The 17,484-nt window shown below is 40.6% G+C and overlaps 1 protein-coding gene across 1 annotated transcript in view; it reads right to left on the bottom strand.

The window, feature by feature from the left end:
* Positions 1 to 17,484, bottom strand: part of atxn1a (ataxin 1a) — an 84,807-nt gene that overhangs the window by 45,825 nt on the left and 21,498 nt on the right. The window contains exon 2 of the mRNA XM_034124556.1: positions 12,665 to 12,849. The gene's annotated coding sequence lies outside the window, so the exon portion shown is untranslated. The remainder of the gene's footprint in view (positions 1 to 12,664; positions 12,850 to 17,484) is intronic.

Below are 17,484 nucleotides of genomic sequence, written 5' to 3'. Positions count from 1 at the left end.
GTATCTGACATTATCGAGTGCAGATCCAATACCATAACGATTCAACAGATTGACCCCATTGTCACCTATACCCAATCCAGCTATTTGAATCAGTATTGGCTGCATATCTTATATCTTTTTGGATTGGTGCATCTCTTATCAACACCAAATAACATCGAAGGTGCTCTGTCCTCTAGAAATAATCATGATAGTGTAACATGTTTGCATCGAGATAGAGTAGACCATTTTCCAGCATACTGTAATTAAATACTAAAGCACTTTTTAAATCGCCTTCGGTATTTGCTTTTTGCAGAGCGGGGTGAAGCGTTGTGAAAGAATACTCCAGTGACGATGCACAGCAGTAAATAATGTCTCAATACACAAGAGGTTTTAGACACAGGAAAAGCAGGTTGTAATATGGGCCAAATCCTTCCCCAAGGACAACACTGGATTAACCAACATCACTCAAATCACACAAATGCACACGCACAGTGAACCAGTGGTCTACAAATCAATCTGACCGCTTATCTAATAGAGGAGAATAAAAGAGGGAAGCGAAGGAAGGAAGAGAAGAGTGTGTGAGAAAGAGGAATGGAGAGAAAAATGAGTTCTAAAGAGGGAGAGAGGCGCGAGAGATGAAGAGGGAGCAGAGAAAGAGGACAGGCGTTTCAATAATTCACAAACTTCATTTAGAATAGAATCAGTGCCCAAACTGGACCCGTGTGTCCTCAACACATCGCACGTCATCCTCGCTCGCAAACCCTCTGTACTCTCGCTTTCTCTGGAAGTGTGTGTGCAAGAGCTCACAGAAAGATCCATGGTTATAGTGTGAGTGTGTGTGCATGGGTGTCTGAGTGCAGCTTTAGAGTCTGGCGTACATGGACTTCTATTAAAGGAGTAATGTAGATTCATTAGTAGGGCTGGTGCAGTGAGAGGAGAGGGGAAAGGGCTGAGAAGCAGACTGCATTACATCTACATTTACTGTGGAATAACTTATTTTCTTTATTTCATTTGACAGAGATGTGATAGGATGATGTGCATGCACTATAACGCATAACACCTTCCATGAATTGAGCAGTTTTCGTCCAAAATGCAACAAAGATACTTCTTGTACGCTGTTCCCTGAAAGCAATTACTTGAAATGTCAAGCAGCTGACGATAACGAGCAGAAGAGTCTAACACATTTGTGGGTAAAGGTTGTACTGTATGAGACTAAACAGGCGGATCAATTGCACAAAAGAGATGGAATGACAAGAGAGAGCAAGCAACGCTAAAGGCATAAAGCAAGAGGAGGAGTGTGTGTGTGTGTGTGTGTGTGCAGCTACGACACATATTTGTATTGATTTACGTGTGTGTCTTCTGCTGTCATTCACGGTGAGGCGTATCTGTTATGTAATCCACACACACACACACACACACACACACACACACACACACACACACACACACACACACACACACACACACACACACACACACACACACACACACACACACACACACACACACACACACACACACACACACACACACACACACACACACACACACACACACACACACACACACACACACACACACACACACACACACACACACACACACACACACACACACACACACACACACACACACACACACACACACACACACACACACACACACACACACACACACACACACACACACACACACACACACACACACACACACACACACACACACACACACACACACACACACACACACACACACACACACACACACACACCTTCAAACAGCTCAGAGGTTATTCTCGAGTCGTGGTGAGAGAATTCTGCGTGGTGTCTAAGCACAATCAAGACAGGAGAGTATTTACCTCCTGCAGCACGTTCATAACCAACTAATTTAATTACTATAGTCTGCTACGCTCTCATTATCTTTTATACTAATGCTTACAATTATTTTGGATACAACCTATCAAAATCCATTTAATTATGCTTAGAATGATGTTTAAATAATTGTGTTGTTTTTTGCTTTGCACAGAAACGGTGACAACAAGCTTTATACAGTATTAATGGTAGTCTGATTTAGACACGCTTTTGATTGACTGTTCTTTTGTTATGTACCCAAACCCTTCTTTAACACGTATTTATGAATGTGACATGGTGGCAGATGTATCCTCCCTCCATGTGTGTGATTATGTAAGCTCTCACGCACCAGTCAACACAGCTTACTGTGATGTACAGTGGCAGGCTCATGGCATTGTGCTGCTCTGTGATGTGTACAGCACGTTCCCTATCTAAGGCTATCACAACACGGTATGAAGTCCCACCAGACCACTACTGAATTATTGCTGAGAGAGGCCCTGATGTAAAGATGCTCTCATGAAAGGTCTGGGGTTTTCAGTCCAACAAAAACAACTTTCAACGAGAGATGATACAAAATATGGAAAGGACGCGGATGATTTATTTGTGTGATTGTGCTAATGATGCCAAGTGAAGAATTTCTTGAGGTCATGTAAATTGTTTCGAGCAACAGTTACTGTACACTTTGACTTGGGAAGATAACTCGCGGGTCATGTGTACTGCTGAAATGAGTATCCTATCAATTGATAAGTCGATCATCACAAAAGTCTTTGTTTAATGGTAAATTATTTACCATTATGAGAACATTTTTAAGAAACAATCCCAAACATCTCAAATAAGAAGATATGCTGTTTTTATTTGTCATTATCACATATGATGTACTTACTTTGCTTTTGGACTGTTAGTTGGTCAACACAAGCTACTGTAATCAGCATTTTATTCAAGATCTTTGTGACATTTTATTTATAAAAAATAATAATTCATAATAAAACATTGTAACGAATGGAAATATATCCTTTAGGAATTTGTATGAGTGTGCCAACAAATGCTGTGAGTTTGAAAATCTCCCAGTTAGCCGTGTTGAATAATGTCTGCCGGCTATCACCCTGGATGATTCCATTAAAATCCCTCAGCCGAAGCCCCTCTGCTATTGTTATGCCATTGAGGAAGCCACAGGGTGCAATATCAGCCCCAAGTTCACTCTGTTCCCCCAAGTGAAGAGAAACTAGTTTGTCTCAATGGGCCATTAGCCCACACCTCTCCACACATAACAGGATCGAGGACAGGAGCATTAGAGGAGAGTATATCGAGACACTCGTAAGTGGACATCCATCAGCACTGTAGAACAGGCCGCTCGTAAAAATATGTGATGGCATGAAGGCTTGGTACATACAGCACTATGCAGAACAAGAATAATGGTGAGATATTTTCAGACGGCTAACCACGCAGGAAAACTTTAGTTTTACAGAAAAGAGAAAGTTCAGCTCTTAGAAGAACTACACAGAACTTAAAATATCCAGAAAATAATGTAAATAACATTGCTTGGCTGTTAGACAGGGTTTGTACATCACTCTCTTATACTGTCTTAATAGAACGTTTTTTTTTTTTTTTATCTCCTTGCCTTTTGTCAAGCCAACTTTAAAGTTTTTTTCAAAGTTTTGATCACAGAGGTTCAGAGGCAGGGATCGGAGCTAACTGCTTGAGTTTAATACCGAATTACACCTGCATGAACGTGACTAACACCGTTGCCAATTAGAAGAATCTCTCAGTGTCTGCTCAGCCGTGCTCACAACCTAAGAAGAGGACATTTAAATAGCATGAAACAGCCGAGGCTGCTAATGTCACAGTGCTGCTAACTATTAAAAGAGGGGGAGACAAGAGGAGAGCGCTGCAAAGTCACAACAAGGAGTTAGAGAGAGCCATGCGGAGAACAGCTGGAATAAAGACACAGTCAGCTGAAAGGGAGAAGACTGAAGCTAAATCTGACAAAGATGTGAAAAAGAGAAAAAGATAACCGGGGGGGGGGGGGGGAGACACAGAGCCGGAGAATCACACAGGGTGGAGAGCAAACAGTCTGTGGGTGGTCAGAAAGACGGCACTTTATCATACAGCTGTGTAGTAAAAGCAATAAGCTTTCTATAGGTCTCAGCATAAGGACTTCCCAGGCCCCACAAAGGCCATTCCCATTCATCTCACTAAAAGCTCAAGTTGCTGAACTGAGTTTGACTGCTCCTGGAGGAAAAGTGTTTGTCGCCATGAACCCCTGCCGTATGATCCATAAAATCATCTGAGGATAAGTGCCACCTTTATTGTTTCTTTTCAGCTGAGGTTAGCTTTTTTTCATGTCACCATTTTAAATGTAAAATGCATAACTTTGGTTATTTTTTCTAGAAATTTGACCTATGAGGATACTGTACAGTACAATGAAAAAAAGTATTTCCAACTCCAAACTGTTCAAAACTTTACCAATTACTATTCATATAAACATTTCAGCCAATTAAAGTGTAACATGACGTTCCATGTGTAACAGACTTGAAAAACATCAGTAAAGAATTGACAGGAAATGAGTAGTTCCAGGATTGTAATAGATGACCTCTGTGCCGTGAAATTACACAGGTAACTCGACTGACAGGAAAACCTGTAAATGATCTCCTATGCATGACTTCTCGGTGCTATCTGGAGGTAATTATCATCCTCTGATGTGTTCACTCCCGCCAGTTTCCACCCACCAGTCCCCCTTCAGTTCTTCCCCAATTTCTCTTCTCCATTGTCTCTCTCTCCGTGCACTTACACTAGAGGTGGGATTGCATTAAGCCGCGGTGAACGAGGGCATCCCCGGGGCTGCGCTAATGTACAGAACAGAGCGTACAGAGTAGTGAGTGTGAAGGAGAGCAGGGGAATGGTTGGAGTGTGTGTGTGTGTGGGGGCATCCATTACTTTAATCATTTTACCTCACTTGGAAAGGTGGCTCTGAAAGGAAAGAGGAGCGAGGAGACAGGGAGAGTTGAGTGGTGGGGAAAAAGCCTCTCGTGGCTGTTAGTAAATCTAAAGCGCAACTTCATTTTTCAATCTTTATTGCTTTCTTTCCAGAGCAGCTATACAATAACCAGAGACATTTCAGTGGTATATTAGTGTCCCTGTAGCGTGTTTCTAATATCCTTGAGGTTTCCTGAGACGTGCATTTTAGATGATAGCAATTATTAAGACCAGTCAAGGCTCTACAGCAAGCATTTCATATTAGTTACTTTTCAGGTCAGAACGCACAGACCATAAATCAAAGGTGCAAATTTTACAACCAACCGGTGAAATCCTACTTTGAATACAATGAAACCGATAAAAATGCCACACCAAAGCAATAAGTTGCTCTATGAAAACAATGAGGGATATATTTCAAAGCGGGGGCGGAGGACAGGGAATACCCTGAAGGAATAACAGCTAATGCAATCAGATCGCTCTGGCCAATTAGTCGGCGCTAGCCAAGCCAGAGATGATGTCAGTCATCATTACTCATTGCTTAATGCTATAAAGCAGAGAGGGAATCACGAGCAAACAAAGAAAGAGCAACAAAAGTGGGTCGGAGTTATGAAGGACGGTGGATTAATCGTCCTGAAAGCAGACAAGCAAGCTTATGTGAATAATGGCACCCACACAGAGCAGAAATACTCACACACACATTTCTTAAGTCCTTAAAGGGCCCATGTCATGCTTTTCCAGTTATTACCCGTCCCCTTGTGTGTTATGAAGGTTTTTATGCATGTAAACGGTGTGCAGAGTCACAAACCCTCAAAGTACACCCTGTAGCGAGTAAAACTAACTCAGAAAATACCTCCCCAAAACGCCTCGTTGGAGATTCGTCACTGATACGTCATTGTCCAATGTTTCTTCCGGGTACGGCTTAACGTCATGCGGTACCCGGAACCAAACGGACCAATCCGCGGAGCCGTTACGTTAAGGCCCCGCTGATTGGTCCAAATTGACCAATCCACGGACTTCCTCACACACACACACACACACTCAGTGCAGGCAGCTCTGCTGATTTCTCCTACCTGTGCAGGCTGATAACAGACAGTTGGGATCGCGGCGAAATTCTCTCTGCAGACCCATTCTCACAGCGTTTATCAAGCCACACTTATTGTTTTTACTTCGGCTGTGACTTTGTGTGTGCTCAGGATGAGTTTGGCTGTGTTTCGCTGTGTATCCTAAACAAGGAAACAACACCTCCACGGATGTGGGGTGGGGGCTGGAGCTATTGGAGCTACAACGAGCCGTTAAAGGCAGAGAGTGAAATTCAGTGAATACACGTAGTTTACAGAGATGCTGTATGAGAAACCAATGTGAGTTTGGAAAAATGCACAATATAAATCTATTCTAGTAGACCTCAACAATGGAATTATGATCAGTGGAAATGGCCATGACAAGGGCCCTTTAAAACACGCACTTTATCCAGCTCTTAAATACAAATGTACAGGTCAGGTCACTCTTGGAAAAGAGATTTTAATCTCAATGATTCTTTTACCTGGTTAAATAAAGGATATATATATATATACACAAGAAGTAAATGCAAAGATACATTAAAGGTCCCCTATTATGCAAAATCATGTCTTTTATACCTAAACATGGAAAAAAGATTCTCTCTCTTTTTGTCCTGATCCATTTATATAAAAACCTGTCTGAAAATGAGCTGACCAGATTTTTGCCACTTTATGATGCCATAACGATTTGTTTGGCTTGTGTAACCATTAGCCAATAACCAACCAAGCTAACACCCGCCCACCTTATCACCTGAATCTCCTCCTAGAGCACCATTGTGTTCTTTTTAACCAAATATCTCGCAGAGGGTCGTTGGGAGTGGCACCTTATTTTAATCTGAAGTAAAAGACACAGAATCAGCCCTTTTGGAACAGGGCTGAAACAGAGGGGATTATGGGATGCTACAATACATGATCTGTTTGGTATTTCGAGCCAAACACTTCAGAGACATGTTTTGTATATATCTGAGACCTATAATATATTGATGAAAAACAGTATAATAGGAGACCTTTAAGTCACCCACAAAAAGCGTACACCACAAAACACAAGACCAACAAAATTCCCGCACACAAACACGCAATGTTCCAGCACATGTACGGCTCATTAGTAATGACCTACAGCAACATGTTTTTCCGATGCTGCTGGCCGAATTCCAGTCGATACCCCACAGCTCCACATGACATTTCACATTTCCCTTACATCTGCATTCAGCATGTTGTGGCGCACTGAAACTACTGAAGGCTGTGTCTCTAACATACATTCGCCCACTCACTTTACACTCTGCACACATGCAGATGCAGACACATATAGAGGAAGGTATATGCCGTATTAACACAACAAACATGCTGACAGGCAAACACAGATTCACAGCCTCGCAGAAAGGCACCGTACACACAGGGATGTTTATCAGAGTAATGAAACACACAGCAAAGCCGACACACTGATTAGCTCCTATGAGGGAAGCCATTAGACCCCCTGTATGATTATTAGGCCTGACTTCCTCATCCCCCCTTTTGTAAACACACGGCGGCCGTATGAAACATTAAGGAACCTGCTGCAGAAATGTCCGGTTAAAAAGAGTTATTATACTTAAATTGATTTTTGTTCTGTGGTTCTCAGAACATAAAGAGCCCTTTATGATGTTCCCTTTTATGATTGTATCAACCATGATAAAAGAAAGCTGTTTTTATCAATACTATGACATAACTGCTTTGTCGAGCGGTAGAGAAAAACAGAAGATGTATTGTGCTGCTGTGCTGAGGAGCATTTCAAAAAGGTTTATGCTACAGTTATCTTAAGTTTAGGTCTGCACACATATAAGGTTGCTTGATATAAAATATCGCAAGAACATGTCCTTTTATTGTATCGTCTTCTATCTAAAACAATTTCCTACATACTAACATTTACACCATTTTGTAAAATGTCTAAAACATTTTGACAGAATGGCCTTGATTGAAAACACTTTAATTGATTTGTTCCAAAGTACTCTTGTTAAGTTGTTGTTTTCCAGAGCACACACAATAGGCAGTCTCCGGTCCATTATTTATTTCCCCCGCTCTTTGTTTATCTTCCTCCTCTACTCTCTATCCCTCTCTTTTCATCTAAGTAATTCAAGAAATAAAAACAGCAGTCTGGATGAACTGAGCAAGGTATTTAAGTAATTGCTGACTGTGCAGAAACAGTAGGTGTGTGTTAGAGGGTGTGTGGAGGGGGGTGGCACCATGAGTAAAGACGGCGGGACAGAAGTGAGACCGAGAGAAAGACTCGGGAGGGGGACGGCGACAGAGGACAGGAGATGAATCAATGAGTGAATGTGTCCTGATGTAATTACTTCTTCTCTGTGGCCAGAACCCCTTCAGAAGATAATACTTTATTTTAAGATGCAAGTTACTACTCTTGTCTCTGTTACTCTTCTATAAACTGTCTCTTTTCTTCCCTCGCCTACCTTCATGTATTTTACTTTCTCTCCTCCTTCCCCCTTTCTCTACCTCCTTGGTTCTGGGGCAGCTGCCGTAGCAAGTTGGCAGGTGCGTGTGTGTGTTGCGGGGGCCCAGATCAAATAAAGCATAGCGCAGCTATTACAAGAAAATAGAGAAGGACACACACACACACACACACACACACACACACACACACACACACACACACACACACACACACACACACACACACACACACACACACACACACACACACACACACACACACACACACACACACACACACACACACACACACACACACACACACACACCACACACACACACACACACACACACACACACACACACACACACACACACACACACACACACACACACACACACACACACACACACACACACACACACACCACACACACACACACACACACACACACACACACACACACACACACACACACACACACACACACACACACACACACACACACACACACACACACACACACACACACACACACACACACACACACACACACACACACACACACACACACACACACACACACACACACACACACACACACACACACACACACACACACACACACACACACACTGAAGGCCACACTTTGAACAGAATGTAACAGGTTCTTACAGTAACTACAGGAAACCTATGAGACTTTTAATTAATTTTCTGTATGCCTGACATTTAAATGTTATTAACGTTAACCTTATCTGGTGTTATTCAGCAACCAAAGGAGTGCAGTCTAAAGCCCAACAACAGGGACAGGCTCAGTTTACTTTATATTGAGCATTTGTTCAAGGACTGACACCCTCTGGCGTTGTCGAACATCTAAAAGCTCCTGAAGCTTTATTATAGAGAGCAATGCTGGGTTAATTGGTAATTTGACATCTTTTATGATTACTGTGAGCCGTTGCTGCGGGCTGCATTCAGTCGAACCATGAGAGCCACTGTAGGAGCCATTTCAGTTACAAATGAAACAAAAAAATCAATCCCTGAAAATTGATTGAATCTATAAAAAAGCTGTCAGATTTCCACTTCAACACTTTAAAAAGTTGACTCTTTCTCCTTGACTTACGCGATAACAAAATCAAAAGCAAAGCATATTTTGCAAATGAGCCCTGGGGACTGAATTTAAAGTAACAGTCAAGGAGTAATGAAAGAGACTTAATGAGCAGATCAATGTGAAAGCAAACAGAAGCCTGATGGTGTCTCTTATTTCTATGAATCCTGTACAGTAGAGTTGACAACTGACTTAATAAAACACAATGAAATCAAGAAGCATCTAGTTATTAATTGCTTCAATTTTCTTGGATAGAAATATATAATTTGGTAACAATTGTAGGCATTCACTTTTTGAGTGTAGCAATTGGACATTTTGGTCCCAAATGTAATCGTTTTTTCCTGGAAAGTCATATATGATTAAGAATGTATGGACCAGTACACTTAGTAACATATTCCCAGACATTTGTGTAAATCATTTGAAATGGCTGGGCAAACCGGTTACTGACTATTAAATAACTCAACTAACTTACACTAAATTATCATAATTGCACATTTAACCACCATTTAAATTCTATTTGTTTAATCACCCCATTCTTTAAAATAGTCATATTTGTTCAAATGCGGCTGAAAACAGCAATCCCAGTCTACAACCATATGTCAATAATACAATATTGACATGTCATTTTCTCTTAAGTATAGACATTGTGAGATGAACAAATATAAGATAAATAGTCTTCTGGATAATCTTTGTATTGCCGTGCTTTACACAAAAAGTAAAATAGTTCTTTCCCTAAAGTTAAAAATAATCTTTACTCACATTCATAAGGAAAGTGTAATATGTATGACATGCAGTGAGCTCTGTCTCTTGTAACATAAGCTTATTCTACAGTTTAACTTATTGTAAGCCATGAGGATAGAACATAAGGCACATGCCAAACATCCTGATGCTTTTGTTAAGGCTTAAGTGATTGTATTCTGACTCTACATCTTCAACAGGCACTTAGACAAATATGGATCCATCCCCTATAGAGAAGGCTGACAGACTGTATATGGTCCCTCCATTAACAGCCATTTTCTGACATGTGTTGATCACGGGGACTTACCGCCCAGCGTCATTGTTTGACTGTCAGCCCTCCATCTGCTCATTTCTGAGGCGTTCTGCTCAGAGAAAAGCAACTGTCAACGGTACATTTACAAAAGCGAATGAAGGCAGAAAGAAGCAGGGAGTGTAAATGTGTAATCACCATTCTGCAAGAGTGACGGGTGAATAAAGGAGGAGACGGGGAGGAGAGACGGAGGGCAAGGAAAGGTAGGATCTTTGTGAGTGAGAAAGAAACAAAACAAAATGTATAAGACTACTTTATATTCTGAAATGTCATTTATTTATCTCCCTTCTTTCATCTGTACATTACCTTTCCTTTACATTTTCTCTCAGAAGAAAATGTACACCTCCCCTCTCTGATTTGGTACAAAATGAATTTAATAAACTAATTAGTCTGTACTTCAAAACATATTTGTATAGTTATGAAGATAAGTCCCCAGGCACGCTGGCGGCAAATCTAATGATGCTGTTGGTGAGTCAAGTGTAACCGTATATTTCTGAAGGGTATAAACAAAATACTGTTTCGTCAAAAGCAGCTGCAACTCGTAAGAGACTCCAAAGACACTTCTCTTTGAGTTTAGTGATTTATTTGAACCAATTCATCTTCTGAATATCTGTAAATTCATGGAAATGTGTAAAAACATCCAGTCTGTATTTTCTGTTTTTGTGAAATATCTTTACCTCACATCCTGTCTTGAAATACTTCAAAATCTGAGACGCTGAAGGCACAACGAGCAGCAGAAAGCAGAGGACACGGGATTGGTCACAGCCGAGTCTTAGGGCAGAGGAAAGGACACGAGAGAGGAGACGAAAAGGCAGGGATTGGCTTTCTCAGTGTCCTCAGTAAGCCCCTCTATTCAGTCTACTCTCCCCCATAGGAGAGCTGCAGCACACAGCTGGTGAGACGGAGATAAAGGGCTGACGTGTGGAGGGTGAGGAAACAGAGAGGAGGAAGAGAGGAGGCAGCTCAGATAAAGAGAGGATAGAGACAGTGAAATGGAGGGAGTTTAGAGGGAGAGAAGACATCAGTGGGAAGGTCAGGAAAGCAAAGGATACAATCAGACAAATCACATGGAGGAAGAGAGGGGGGGGGAGCTCAGACAGGCCCAGACAAGTTTATCTTCTACAGGAAAACACATAAACACAAACACACATAAGCACATCAGTTCTTCTGACTATGCTATGTTACAACTCCAACACTGACAGCTAACTGCAGCCAGAACTATATTAAATTATGGATTAATATGACGATCATTGGTTCTATAAAATGTCAAATAACTGTGAAATGTGTCCATCCCTGTTTGTCAAGTCAAAGGTGAAGTCTTTAAATGTATTTTTTTTTGTCAGTACAACACCGAGAGAGTTTGGGTTTCATGATATACTGTAAAGCAAAGAAAAGCAGGATATCTCCATATGGGAAAGGGATGAAAACATCTGCCTTTTGCATGAAAAATATGTTTTAATGATTAATCCATGGCAATTATTTTTCCGTCTTCTTTGCAGATCTAAAGCAGATAAAATAACACAGCTGGGTTTACCAATCTAATAATGTTCTCTTTCTCTTGTCAGTGGATCATCTGAAAACAATGTGATAATGCCTCTTATTGTTGTGAAGAAAAGTCAGTTAAGTCTGCTGATCTACAGTCCCTTTCACATCTGTTATTCTGCTCATCCACAGCATGTCATGCAACACCTCGCTGCATCTCATGTTTTTATCCTATCTGGTGTCACATGAAACAGCTCATGAAAAGAAAGTACTTTCGTAACACTACAACTAGAGCTTGTATGTAATAAAAACATTTATAAAAATGTAGAAACAGCTGAAAGAGAAGCGTCTTGTACTCATTGCATAATCACTCTGTGGTCACTTGATTCCATAGCTTTTTGACAAAAAAATAGAAATATGATCGGTCAGCAAAGTTAAAACTCCTATTGGCAGTCTGATTGATCAGGGAAATGAAATGATTATGGAAATGCCTGGTTACCAAATGATCTTGCATTAGTATTTCAATCTCTTATGCAAGCTTATATGACCACTATGTAAATACTGTTTAAAATCAGCTGATAGGTTTTATGTTTTGTTATCACAAAAGCTCCACTGTGGCGCGGTTTGTTTGTGATGTGAATGCAGAGTTTGATTGTTAGTTTGAACAAACTAACCAAACGTTTATGTGATTATCTGATCTGAAACAAACACATAGTATGGGTTGGACTCTTTCTGCTTTCTCCCTACCTGAGCGGGGGGGGGGCACAGCTTCCTGGGTGGAGGAGGTGGAGCCTGCTGCTCAGTGGAGAGCTGACAACCGACTGGAGCTGCACTTCCTGCTGTGAAGTCTGGATCTCTCCACCAATGGGAGGGCAGCGCTCCGGGTGCCTGTCTGTCCACGTCTGTCTGTCTGCAGGCGCTGTCACCATTCCCTACAGGGAGACACAGCGGAAACATTAACACCATTTTCTAAGTGTTCCTGATATGGCTTTTTATTTTTCTACAGTAGCTCAATTATCACTGCATAATAAGCAGAACCCCCTGCTATGTAATAACAATCATCAGCTTAACCTTTAGCCAAATGTTATTTTCCAAATGAAGAATTTATTCATCTGTTCAGTTAGCTCTATAATGTTACCAAGATGGTTTATTAATATTTCAACACTGACATTGATGAAAAACTTAAAAGCAACATCAATGGGTGTGCTTTTTGCAACATTTAGCTATACCAACATTCTCTTAATTCTCTAAATAAGAGAATCCTTTTGGATGCACATTAATTGCCAACATAGGCTTGACCTGACAGAGTCCCCCAGAGCACAAGGTTTAAAAATAACATCTGTATATTAGTATCTGATAGTGGACGAAATCTTTTTTTTCTTACAGGTCTGTTATAATGCATGTGCGTCTGTAATTGTCTGTACTTTTAGATTTTGAACCGTAGTTATCACCGTCTCCCTGCAACTCCCTGCCTCTTTCTCTCTCTCAAGATTATTCAGAACAAACACCCATGCTATTTATATATCGACGCCCCATCGGCATGGCAACCACGCTTTGTTTACCCACATGAGACACTGCTTTGAGGCGTGTGTCCTCCTCAGAAAGAAAAAAGAAAAACATTAGGAGGCATTAAGGTTTCTTTCATGAACTTTGTTAACTGTCTGGTGAGGACAATGTCTCCTTTTGACCAAATGCCTCTGGTAAACTGAGAGCTAATATGATTAAATGGAAAGCAAACTAGTATTGTTCTAGAAACAAAATGTTGTTGTTGGTTTTTCTTTTGTTTGGGTCTTAGCCTGATGGAGAATTCATGTTAAATTGAATTCTGAGCTAAAATGGTTAATGTTTTTTCCTTAAAAGCACAGATAAACATGTGACACACTGATTCAATGCAGTTTTATAAAGCTCTTTTATATAAACTGTTAGTTGACCATAATAATAAACTCATAAATACAATGTATTTGTGTCCTGTAACAACACTTCTCTTACAACAGTACCCCACTTCTCTTTTTTCTACTCTGTATTATCATAATTAAAGAACATAAATACTATTTAAGAAGTGAGTTAAACACTTAAGAGTTTCACTAATCTTCTGTTTACAACTACAATGCAAAGCTCTTCATATCAAACTACTGCAGTTATTTTGCAGTAGCTTGGAGCATAAGACTCTGGTATCATGTGTCACGCAGGTGTAAATCTATTTTTATGACCTTGTTGCAGGGTGTTCCTGTAATGGAGCGAGTTAATCTTCTCTTGGTAAATAAATGTAGCAAAGTGCCTCATTTAATGCACAAGCACAGAACTAAATGCTCCATGCGAGCGTCAAGCGTACTCGTCTCACTTACAGTAGCCCCGGAGGCTGTTACCATAGCGACAAAGACACGTACCAAGGTCACGGGCCAGATCGGAGCATTAGGTTGAACCCTGACACAAGGTATCGTCTTGGCAACACAAAATGAGGTCATGTGACAACGAGGCCCTGGGGACAGGCATGATACTAAAGCACACTTTATCTTGTTTGTACCAAGTTCAGACAAACTCAATAAACACACACTCACATGTGAAACCTATATAACATCTTGTCTACAAATAAATACATACAGGATAAAAACTCATACACACACTAACAAAACAGAAAGTACAACAAAAGACTTGAACACACAAGATGAATACTTTGATAACTCAGCTTTAGCAGAGAAGGCACAGTAATTATCTAACATTTTGTTATTAAAAAGTCTATGTACAATAAGCTGTGTGTATTTGAGAGAGTGTTGTCATTCACAAGATCAGCATACCGTCTGCTTCATGCTCTCTGACTTGTGACCGTCATGCTGTACAGGATGTTACCTGAATGTGAATTCAAATGAAACTCATCACCCATTTAAGTTGATGTTGCTTTAAACATGCTCAACTTTGAGTTAAATATTTAAAATGCAATCATTGAAAATGATTTAAATCAGGAAATATCTGAAGAAAAGAAAATTGAAAAATAAGTACACAATATTATCAATGCAAGCTTTCTAAACTTTTCCATTTTGGTCAATATAGCAACACGTGTTTCAGTTTCTGTGTACAAAATGGCTTAAAATAGTATTGGTTAGATCAGGGGTCTCCAACCTTTCTTCATCTGAGAGCTACTTTCAAAAAATGAAAGTGGCCAAGAGCTACTTGCATCACATCGCTTACATTTATTCACATAGCCCTCATCAGTTGAATTAAGCTATACTTTTGTACACGTGTGAAATTGCAATACCTAAAGCTTATCAAAAATCTTAACTTCACATCAAGGTCCAAGAAAACGAAGATTTCTCACATATTATTATGGCCCACGTAATAAGTACATCACTTAACATTCACATAAGTGTCCTTAATCACCACCTTACAAGCATTTCACTCTTTTGTTAGTGAGATGAATGGCACTGGCAGTCCACCATACAGGTGTATGCTGGAGTGTACCCATTAGGTTCACTCTAATAGAGTCATTTAAATGTTCTTCAGTCAGTCTTGTTCTGTATTTAGATTTCATTCATGTCAGAAAAAGCTGCTTCACAAAGGTATGTAGAACAGAACCAAATAAAGCAGACATTTTCAGTGCTGCTTGGTGAATGTTCTATAGTTTTCGGGGTCTACAAGGCTCCAGAAATGTTGTGAGTTTTGCTGAGACTTAAGCTGAACATTATTTTGGAGATCTCCACAGGATTGACACTGAACAGTTGTTCAGCCATCTTTTTCTTCTTCTTCTTCGTCTTGACATTAAATTATAAACCATAATAAATCAATTGTATAGGTCTAGCCTCCCTATATCTGTGTGTGAAAATGGTTCCATCCTCAAAAACAAAAGACTAATGCTTCTGCAGTCTAGCTGCAGCTTCTAGCTACGGTCTTCTGTTAAAAAAAAGACACTGAATGTCCTGAATGTGGCATCACACACATGACTTAAGTCTGAACACAGCAGACAACAGGAGTATTTACAACAGTATTATAAAAACAAAAATAGTGCATGTGGGTGCACACTTACATTCTCTGTCTTACTGTTACATAAATCCCATGAATGTATGAGATTAGGTTAGCTTCATCATATCTCAATCAGTGATTAAGTGAATAATAAAGTTTCTATCGGGTCACTATCAGCCTGTCACTCATTATTTTCAGGGAGGGGGCGGGGTTTGGAGGAACGGAGAGGAGACGGTGATCGCGGAAGCTTTATTCCTGCCTTCACAAACTTTACACAAGTATTTATCAACTGAAAATAGCAAGAGGACATTCATACTCTGCAATCCAAGACTTGATTAAATCCACCAAAAACCTGACATGACGATAACGAGTGTTTTTCAAAAAACACAAATCCCTCCCTGTGTGTCTCTGAGCCGCAGCGACAGGGCCTGATTCAGAGCGGGTCATTCTGCTGTTGGTTCTGGACTGGTGTTGGTGGAGAAAGCAGACTGCTCCGTGTGTGGTGTCGCTGTGCTGCTGTCACGTCTGTTCCTAGATCTCTGCGTCACCGACCATTTGATATTCGTGTGACAGAAACAATTCTAAAATAAAAAAACGTTATTGTCCAGCCGCGGCCGAAAAATCAATAAGCAACCTTACTACGCAATAATCGATAATCGAGCGGCGAGCTACTGAAAAGCTGCCCGCGAGCTACCGGTAGCTCGCGATCGACGTGTTGGAGAGCCCTGGGTTAGATTAAAAACTTTATTAGCATTGTAAACGTATCCACTCTTATCAGTGTCACAGCACTGTCCCTCCCTTACAGTCAAGATGGAAACGATGATTACACAAATAGAGATGAATATATCTCTTACAGTATAGGGCAATGCTTTGGTGGATCAGAACATATGAGGGGAGGGATTCATCTGCAGACACTCTGGTTCAAGAGAGCACTTTGGATGGCAGATTTGAGCAATGAACAAGGCTAAAATGTGTAGAAAGGTAAGGCATTTATTTAGCCTTGCTAGAAATAGCTTTTGCTTCTGCAGTTGTTGACCACTAGTGGCCCCTGACAGCCTTTTTAGAGGAGTGAGGGGTCCACTATCCAGTATGGTATAAAACAGTCAATAACATCGAGAGGTTTTTCGAACATACATTCATAAATGGACACATGAAATATGAGGAAGGACATGTGAGACTAGCCGCAGACAGAGAGAGAAAGACACACACAAACTAATTGACACAAAGATACTCTCACACACACACCAAACACATACTCTGCCCACAGGCTAACGCCTAGCACAGACAATTAGGCACCACACGAACCAATGAAATGCACGAAGAAATAGTCATTCTGGAAGTCATTTACCTGCTTTAACCACCCATAAAATCATTACCTCTTACCCCTCGTTATGCAATATATTATACAGTGCAGTCTACTAAACTGCCTCCTCTCATAAATTAAAATATATCAAGTTTGAAACAATACAGGGACAAAGCTTTCACCTGGTTTCACCAGGTTTTACCGTTGACATTTTACCAAATATTTTTCCTCCTACTCGGCAGCCTAGGATTCAGTTCCCTGTCTGTCACACCACACACTCAATAAAACTGGCAGCCAGTGTGTGTGTGTG

This window comes from Trematomus bernacchii, unplaced genomic scaffold, assembly GCF_902827165.1.
Source record: "Trematomus bernacchii unplaced genomic scaffold, fTreBer1.1, whole genome shotgun sequence".
In the NCBI taxonomy this organism is placed as follows: Eukaryota; Metazoa; Chordata; class Actinopteri; order Perciformes; family Nototheniidae; genus Trematomus; species Trematomus bernacchii.
This window is presented reverse-complemented; position numbering and strand designations above follow the sequence as displayed.